Source organism: Glycine soja, chromosome 3 (genome assembly GCF_004193775.1).
Source record: "Glycine soja cultivar W05 chromosome 3, ASM419377v2, whole genome shotgun sequence".
NCBI lineage: Eukaryota > Viridiplantae > Streptophyta > Magnoliopsida > Fabales > Fabaceae > Glycine > Glycine soja.
The window spans coordinates 34,718,223-34,727,951 of NC_041004.1; the positions used below are offsets into that span (position 1 = coordinate 34,718,223).

General features: G+C 32.8%; 1 pseudogene across 1 annotated transcript; it reads left to right on the top strand.

The window, feature by feature from the left end:
• Positions 1-5,256: 5,256 nt before the first annotated feature.
• On the top strand, positions 5,257-9,515 carry LOC114406561 (annotated as a pseudogene). Its single transcript, XR_003665452.1, has 2 exons — positions 5,257-6,674; positions 7,616-9,515. The product of XR_003665452.1 is annotated as a pentatricopeptide repeat-containing protein At2g17670-like (transcript).
• Positions 9,516-9,729: the final 214 nt, after the last annotated feature.

Below are 9,729 nucleotides of genomic sequence, written 5' to 3' on the forward strand. Positions count from 1 at the left end.
GTAAATTTGTGTTTTTTAATTTTAATTCCTTTAAGTTTTTAATTTTATTATTTTTAGTCATCCGTAAGTTTATGCTTATAATGATCAATATTAGGAAAAAACACAAAGTTAAAGGGAGAAATTTTTTAAAAAATATAAACTTATAAAAATTAAAAATGAACCAAAAAAATTACAAGGGACAAAATTTTAAAAAATTAAATTTATAGGAACTAAAATAAATAAATAAAAACGTACAGAAAACAAAATTAAAAAAATATAAACTTACAATAAATTAAAAATATATTTAAACCTTAAATAAACCCTTCTAATAGTTGATTGTAAATGATACTTTTAACCATACTATTTTTTATTACTTTTCACATTAAATTATTTTTTATCAGCTAAAAACATTAAATTAATGTTAATATTCGATATTGAGTACATTATCATTAATAAAAGCAGAAATTAACTTTAGGAGAAAACACGTGACTAGAGCAATACTAAAGATCCCAAAAGAAAAGTAGAGATGGCAAAAGAAATTGGAAAGGGATCGATGCACATAAAGTTAGAATTATCATTATTTTCTTATAAATAATGCCGACAAAGAATGCAATTAATCAAAGAGAAAATAAGAAAGCCCGCCATACGTCATGGGTCCCATCCGTGCGTTGCAAGGACAAGCATTTTCGCATAAAGTTGGCGACATTGGATGTACGATTTCATCGGTTCATCCTAAGCTAAAAAGTATATATATATATATATATATATATATATATATATATATATATATATATATATATATATATATATATATATATATAATGAATAAGAGAGATTGTGTAACAAAAATTAAAATTAGTATCTCATAAAATAACTCTAACTAAAAGAAGTAAAAAAAATATCATAGTAATAATATAACTGTAAATTAATATATTCAGTTCACTGATTATATTGTGTTTGATTTAAATGATTAGTTAGCATGAGACTCTTAATATTGTTATCCCATTTAAGTATCGATGTTCATGACGATGTCAGTTTATTGATACTGATCCGGTGGTAATTTTTTTCCTTGATGTTTTACTCATATATTAGTATTCAATTTACACCTTAATTTAGCCTATAAGTAACATCTTTCGTGATCGGGCTCTCAATATCAATTGTTAGAACTCAATCTAATTAAAAGACTAATTTATTAGGTGGAAGTGGAAGAGTGTCAAAGCTAATATGAAAATAAAATAAAAAAAATCATAATATAAATGAGTCTCCCACAATTTTATTTTATTTTCTACTTTTCTCCTTTTTTTCTCAATCAAACACAGTCTTGGTGCGTAATCACAATGCAATATCCACGCCTCAATATTGGGATACAACCCTTATATTCCCAGCACCACTTCTCTTGGTTGTTGCAGTTAACTTATAGCCATCTTTTCCTTTATAGGGTGGGGGACAGAATGAGACTTCAAACGTCATCATGATCCCAATATAATAAGTAAACTAACATTAACCAGCAAGTGAAATCAAATCAAACGTTAAGAGACCCAAAAAAGGAAGATACGCATGATGTTCGGATTGACCTAGATGTACTACTTCCAATTCCATTATGCAAAACCACTTGAGGAAAAAAAAAACATCACATTGATAAAATTAAAAGGAACGAAAATTAAAGACACAAAATCAATATATCATGAATGCCTAACAAGAAATTTGTGGAGAAGGGATCAGCCGAAGAGCGTAGGATATAATAGCACTAGGTCATGAAGAAACTTTTCTATGCTAGGTTACGAAGAACAATAAAAATAAGATGAAAATAAAATTATAAATAGGGCTCAATATTAAGATTTAAAGAATAATAAGGTAGAACATAAATAAGATTTTAAAGACTAAAAATATGAGATGTAAGATAAAAATTTAAAAGAATAAATTTGGTAAAAAAATATATATAAAAAGGTTGATAGGGGTGTACTTAAACAAATGGAGATGTAAATAGCAAGTGCCTTGTATAAATTTACAGCCCTTTTTTGGTTAGGCCCAAACCATCCTGAATTTTAATTGACTCGAAGTGTTAGCCCGTGTTGGGTTAGGCCAACCCGTTGACCTGATTTTTATTATTATTTATTTTCTTAATTGATAAAATAATAAATTTAGTACTACTTGTTAATAACGTTAATTTTAAGGTTAATATTTTATACACATTGGTTTTGTTTTAATTTCTAGTATTTGTTTTATTTTTTGATAATTTTATTTATTTTTATTATTATGTATTAAACCTAGCTCTTTTATGGTACAAATGACAACCATTACTATTTTATTTTTAAAAAATATTTAATTAACTTATTACATAAAGGTGAATTTATTTTGATAAATTTTATTTTTTATATTTAAAAAATAGGTAACTCACAAGCCAGTCTGTTCGGCCTATAGCCCACCATGGACTAGGCATAGCTAGCAAAATCTCATGTTGTCATTAAATTGGGTAAGTCCAGTTCAAAAATGTATTAGCCCGTGATGGGTCCGAGATCCTAATTGACAATTCTACCAAGACAACTATTCTCTGCATCCTCCAAATCACTTCTTGCCTTTCTCACATTGTTTTTGAAATAATTATTTTGAAAGCAATTTAGGAGGTGCAAGAAGCAATTTTGAAAGTGCAAAAAAAAAAGAAGGTTAAATTAGTAATTTTATGATTCTAACTTTTTTAGTCCTAGTCTTTTTAGTCCTTATCATTTACATTTTAATTCTCTTTTAGTCTTAGTAGTTTTGAAAGTGATTTTTTTCCTATAGTTTTATGATTTTTACTTTTTTAGTCTCTATAGTTTTTAAAATACAGAGACTAAAAGAGAATTAAAATATAAATTATATGGACTAAAAAAAGATTACTTTCAAATTATTGGGACTAAAAATATAAGAATCATGAAACTATAAAGACTAGATGAGTAATTTAACCAAAAAAGAAAAACATTCCTCTGTCAAAGAAACAAGAGAAAGTTTATGTGCTTCATGCAAGTGTTTCTTTTGTGATAGACACTACTTGTAGCTTCTTTATCCCTTTTCCTTTGCTTCTTTTTGTGATCAGAGTTAATTGCTAATCAAACACTTTAATCTTTTCTTGTTTCAATTTTTATAAAATAAGTTTTTTAAGAATCTACTTATCCTTTTGATAGTTATAGTTCGACGTAAATTGACTCAATTGTGTAAAACGAAATATCAAAATAAAATGCACGTAAGTTCTCAAATATTATTTTTGCTCCAATATCTTGGTGTGTAAGTCAAATAAACATGACCATAAGTAAATGGTAAGATTATCCATTGTTTTTTTTATTATTACAACGTCACTGATCATGTTGTAGTATTATGGTTTTATTGTTATCTCTAAACTAAACTTCAACAATTTCTAAAGAAAATTATAAATAATAATGATAACTTTACATTATAATTTAAATTATTTATCATAAATTTAAAATTTAATTTTAATAAACAAAGACATTTAGTTATTGTAAATTTTAAATTTTAATTATATAAAATAAGTATTTTCAAAATTATTAAACTACAAATTTTAATATAAATTTATAACTCAAATTAATTTGATTTCACTCCGCCCCTTCAATTAAGCTAAGGCCCTGTTGAAGGTGATCATAAGTTTTTAAATTTAATTTAAAAAAAAAAAACATGTTCGATAAAATTGGAATTGAAATAATTCATAACTTAATTTCGAAACAGTTTTTTATTCATTATCAAAATTAAGAAAAAAAATTGTGAATTTGATTTTTAGTTTTAAAAAACACATACTTACCATTATCATCATACCACCACCAACACCATAATTCCACCACACATTCTCATTATCGTCATCACTATCGATGTCAAAGTCATCATTATCTCGCATTCATCGTTGTTGTTACTATTTCACCCCACCATCACAATTTTACCACTATTGTTGCCACTGTCACCAGTCCACCACACCTTGTCATTGTCACCTCCATAACAACCACCACCACATCGTTGTCGTTACCACCAATGTTGTCACTGCTTCCATCGTTGCTGTCACTGTCACCATTTTGTCTCCTCCATAGTTGTTGTCGTCATTGCTGCTACTATTCCACCATCACAACCATTGTCGATTATGCCACCATTGCTACTATTATCACCAATAACGTTACTGCCACTAGCCCACCATCACCACTAGTTGCCACCATCAACGTTGCTACCATCATTATGTTTCATTGTCACCACCACTAACATCACCATTATTATCACCTCAACTATCACTAGTATCTCTAGAAAAAGAAAAAAGGAAACTAAAAAATAGAAGAATATAGAATATAATAATGAATCGAAATCAAATAGAAAAAAAATATAAGATAAAAAGAAGTCTTTTTTTTTTCAAGCTCCATTTTTTGCTCTTCTTGTTTATGTGATATAACATAAACAAAGTAATTCTATTTTTCAACTGGGGAGAGAGATGGCTGAGTGGACTAAAGCGCCGAATTGCTAATCCGTTGTACAAATTTTTGTATTGAGAGTTCGAATCCCTCTCTTTCTGTTGATAATTTGATATTTTTTTGTTGAACTTCTTTATTTTCCTTGTTTGTTTGATTTTATCTCTATCGTTGTTGTTGCCGCTGACATCACCACCATTATCATTATTGTCACCACTACACAAAAACACTCTTAAACTAATTTTAATATAATATGAAACTTTAAAAAAATATTTTGAAACTAATCATATTTTAAAAATTAGTTTATATTTTTTAAAAACAAATTAAAAAGTTATTGTTATTTTTAAGGATAAATGGTCATTTTCGTCCCTATAAGTATAGGTACTAACATATTCATTTCTGAAAGATGAAAAATTAAGATTTAGTCCTTGAAAATATAAAAAGTATGACAAATTCATTTCTTCATAAATATTATAGATTAGCATATGTGGTACATCAAAACCAAAAAATATTTGTTTATATGACCTTGATCAAAATGTTGATGAACTAATTTCTCAATTTCAGTTTTTATTTTCATTCTCATTCTCATTTTCCTTCAATTCGAACAGGTAGATCACCTTGAAAGAATATTTTTGACAACCTTTCCCTTTTTTCTTTCCTTATTTTTCATTTTCCTTTTTATACAAATCTACAAATTCCACGATTCCATCGTTTAGAGATGAATTCATTAGTTCACTATATTTTGAAATAAAAATAATTATTTATCCTAATTTTTTTTAAAATTTCAAATCTACCCCCCAACACAACCTTGGGGAAGTCTTTCATTCTAGCTGAGAAGCAGCAAAACGTTGAAAAAGCCTAAACCCCAGTTGCTGGAGGATGTAGCAGCTTACTAAAGAAGTAATTGTAACCATGGGCAAAATCCCTCCTTCATTCCGCTCCGCTATAGCAAACCCCAACTCTTCACTCTTCCGTCCCCAACCCCCTCACTTCCCAAACAAACAACAACAACCTCGAAAACCAAAACCCTCTAAACAACAACAAAACCCTTCTTCTTCATCTCTTCCTCTCTTCAAATCCCCAAACCTCCAAGACGCCAAAAAACTCTTCAACTCCGACCCCCGCTTCCCCAACTCCCTCCTCCACTCCTACGCTAAACTCGCCCAAACTCCTTCCGACTCCGTCAATTTCTTCAACCACATCACCAAAACCCTATCTTCTTTCTCCCCCGATCGCTCCACTTTCCACATCCTCCTCTCCCATTCCTCCAATTCCCTCTCCCCAATCCACCAAACCCTAAATTTAATGCTCGCCGCCGGGATCACCCCCGACACCACCACCGCGGACGTCGCGGTCCGCTCCCTCTGCTCGGCCGCCCGCCTTGACCTCGCCGTTGAACTGATCAAAGAATTCGCCTCCAAACACTGCCCACCTGACACCTACACCTTCAACTTCCTCGTCAAGCACCTCTGTAAGTCCCGCACCGTAGCCACTGTCTATGATTTCATCGACGAAATGCGCGAAAAATTCGACATAAAACCCGATCTATTCACTTAGACGATTCTCATTGACAATGTGTGCAATGGGAAGAACCTGAACCTGAGGGAGGCAATGAGGCTGGTGAGTGTGCTTCATGAGGAAGGGTTTAAGCCTGATTGCTTTGTTTACAACACCATTATGAAAGGGTATTGTCTGTTGAGTAGAGGGAGTGAGGTGATCGAGGTTTATAATAAGATGAAGGAGGAAGGTGTGGAGCCTGATCTTGTTACTTATAACACTTTGATTTTCGGGCTTTCGAAGTCGGGGAGGGTGACCGAGGCGAAGAAGCTGCTTCGTGTGATGGCGGAGAAAGGCTATTTTCCCGATGAGGTCACTTATACTTCGCTGATGAATGGGTTGTGCAGGAAGGGGGATGCGCTCGGGGCACTGGCGTTGTTGGGGGAGATGGAGGCCAAAGGGTGTAGTCCTAATGAGTGCACGTATAACACGCTGCTGCACGGCTTGTGTAAGGCGAGGTTGGTGGAGAAGGCAGTGGAGTTCTACGGGGTGATCAGGGCGGGTGGTCTGAAGCTTGATACGGCCTCTTATGGGACGTTTGTCAGGGCTCTGTGTAGGGAAGGGAGAATTGCCGAGAAGTATGAGGTGTTTGATTATGCAGTCGAGAGCGAGAGCTTGACGGACGCTGCTGCTTACTCTACATTGGAGAGCACTCTTAAGTGGCTCAGGAAGGCGAAAGAACAAGGGCTCACTGTTTAATTGGTATGCATTGTTGCTATTTTGCTTAAGGATTTTGTCAAATTTTGTTTTGTGCGAAGCTGAGGTTTGTTGCATATAGTTTGTCAACTCTAATTGGTGACTTACCTTGAGGACATGGAATGTAGTGGAAAAGTTTATTCTCCTTTCAAGATTGAGTTATGTAATTTACAAACAATTAAATCTGGATAAAGGCCTTTGCAGTCTCCATAAATAGTTACTGGGTGTATGACAATTTAGGTGCATGTCATTCCTGAGATTTTACCTTGATTTTGATCTTGGTTTTACTTTGTAATAATTGATGCAGAGTTGTAATACCCTAAGTTGTGATTATATTATATTAGTTATTTAATATAGTATATTTATTTTTTTGTTTAACTTTGGTTGTCCATGATACAATTACTGTTAAGTTAGTGCAAGATACAATTACTTCATAGCTTGTTGGATACCTTTTAGTTTCTTTTGTAGGAATAGGATGGAGGATATTATACCTTTCTTCTCTGTATTTTCCTTTGATATGTTGAAATTTCACTATCAATTCATTTGGAATAGCTTACTATTGCTGGGTTAGTTCGCTGTAGCAGAGTTTGCCTTATCTAATGTTAATCATTCTAAAGGTCTGGTAGAAGCTAAGATGATCAAATCCATTTTTTAGGTATTTCTTTGTTGCTTAAGCTTTTAGATGAAATGGCCATGACATGGTATTGGAACTTAGTTGACCAAATTGCAGTTTTTATTTTTAGTTTTTTACCTTAAGAAGGTTGTATGGAATAAAGTTCTATTCTAAAGTGAAATTTTCAGTATAAAGTTTTCCTTGCTCTAGGCACTAGCACAAAAAAACATTGCTTCATAGCTTGTCTTTTCACTCAAGGGGTTTTTTTGACATACATATTTAGTTCCCTACCATTTTATCGACCATAAAAGTATATCATATATATCTGTTGCAGGTGCTTTCTGTCACCGCTACCAAGGATGTAAGAGTTGGTTGCAAAGGTTTGGCACTAACTCCATAAGTGCATACCAAAGTTGCTAATACAATTTCTATAGGTATTTGGTTGCTAGTAAATCTTTGCTAACAGTTTGACACAACTTGGCACCGGAATCAGCCAACAAACCAAAATTATATATTCAATGGTTGTCATGGGACAGCTTCCTCTGCAGCTGCTTTGGCCAGTCTTGCTGACATTATTGAAGTTCCTTTCCGGCTGTCCTGGTCTGCTTGATTCCAGAGTGCCCTTGATGAAGAAAAACGTGTCATTTTTTATGGAAAATATTCATTATTTTGAATCTTAGGATTCTCTAATAGATCCAGATAACTAATTTTAAATAAACCAGAAAGGCACATTTTATTGTTTTCACTGATAAAAGAGCTTGGAGATGCGACATTCATTAGTATTTGATAGTTGTTGGTTGCATAAGGTGCCATATCATTCTACAAGGTTTTGTGGAATGTGCATGTTTCATAGAGATTTACCTCTACATTTATGAGAATGGAAATGCTTGGATAAAAATTGGATAAGTGTATTCAGTAATAGCAAATAATGAACGTGAAGCAAGTAGTTCAGTGCGATAGATTATAGTGATGTGAGTAATGATTTATCAGTAACAATGGGGTAGCTAGAGTGGTGATGTAGAATGGAAGCTGATCATGACAGCATAAGCCTTGACGACCTTCAATCTTTTTATTCTAGTAGTAAACTTATGAAGTTTTCTCGTTTTTTTGTGTTTAATTTATCTCATTTGCCCATTTGTAATTTGCCATTTTTTTATCCATATGACTTTGTGAAAAATGTGTATTGCTACATGTAGTGTGTGTTTGGATAATCGTCTGCCTTTGCAAAATGAGGTAGTCCAAAGCATTCCAACTCTTGTTTTTTCTGTTGTGTTTTCAGCGGCTTGTCAGATCTGTCTTGGAATTTGTGCATGTTTGAGGTCAGTTACCGGAAAATCAAACATGCTCGTAATCATACGAGGGTGACTTTCAAAGTGTAGGCGTGTAGTAGTCATGTATCGTAAGATTCAATCTTCATTACATCTGTTGAAAAATCAAGTGGAAAGAGAGTGGTGATTTATCAATAAAATTTAGTTAATCATAGAAGTGTTAAGAGAAGAATGGCAAAGAGTATATATAAAAAAAGGATAAAAACAAAACAAAAATCAAATGGAAGCAGAAATAAATTCTTCTTAGGAAAAAATAATGGGGATGTGAAGTTGTTCCATAAAGCTTCAGTATTTGGTATCTTTCGAGATGAAGGCTAGGGTGTACAAGTTAAAAAAACATAGCATCGTGCCAAAGTCTTTTATAACCATTCATTTTGATCAAAGGGTTCACATTTTTTGCTCTTTATCTTTTTTTTCTTTCAATTTTCTTTGTTTTTCCCAACTTGTCGGGTGTTGTGGATTTTGCGATGCTTCAAGTTTCATTTTTTTTGGTCTAATTTAGATTTGTTTCTTTAAGTTTTTTATTTTTTTGTTTTGCATCAATTCTCAGATCTAATTCTCATTTTTATTATGTTTCATGTGTGTTGTTGTTATTTCTATGAAAGTCATTGACGTATATGACAGAGAGACATGGTCGCCAGAGAAGAGCTAGGAGAACTTGCTGGAAGATGATACAGGCTTGGGAAGGTAGTTAGGAACTGACTGACATGTCCAGAGTTAGTTAGATTTGATTCTGCTAGTTTTCCCTAATTGGCAAGTTGTTAGGCAGTTAGTGGTTAGAAGCTATAAGTAGCAATTGGCAATTAGGAAGCATTTTCAAGCCATAATTTGTAATCATCTTCCTTCTTGTAATTTCTTTCTCTAATAATGAAAAGCATGACCACCATGCTCATCGGAATTCATTCATTTCATTAAGTTCCCTTGCTTGTTCAAGAACTTCGAATTCTTTTAGTTGATTTCCTAGTTCTACTATATCAATTGGTATCATCGAGCCTGCTCTTTCCTTGATGATCAAGCAATGGCAGAGAACACACGCAGTCAAGCTTCCCTTCGTGAAATGGAAGAACGTCTCAGCAGCAAAATGGAATCAAGATTTGTTGAGCTCGCTGCTTCCATGCAA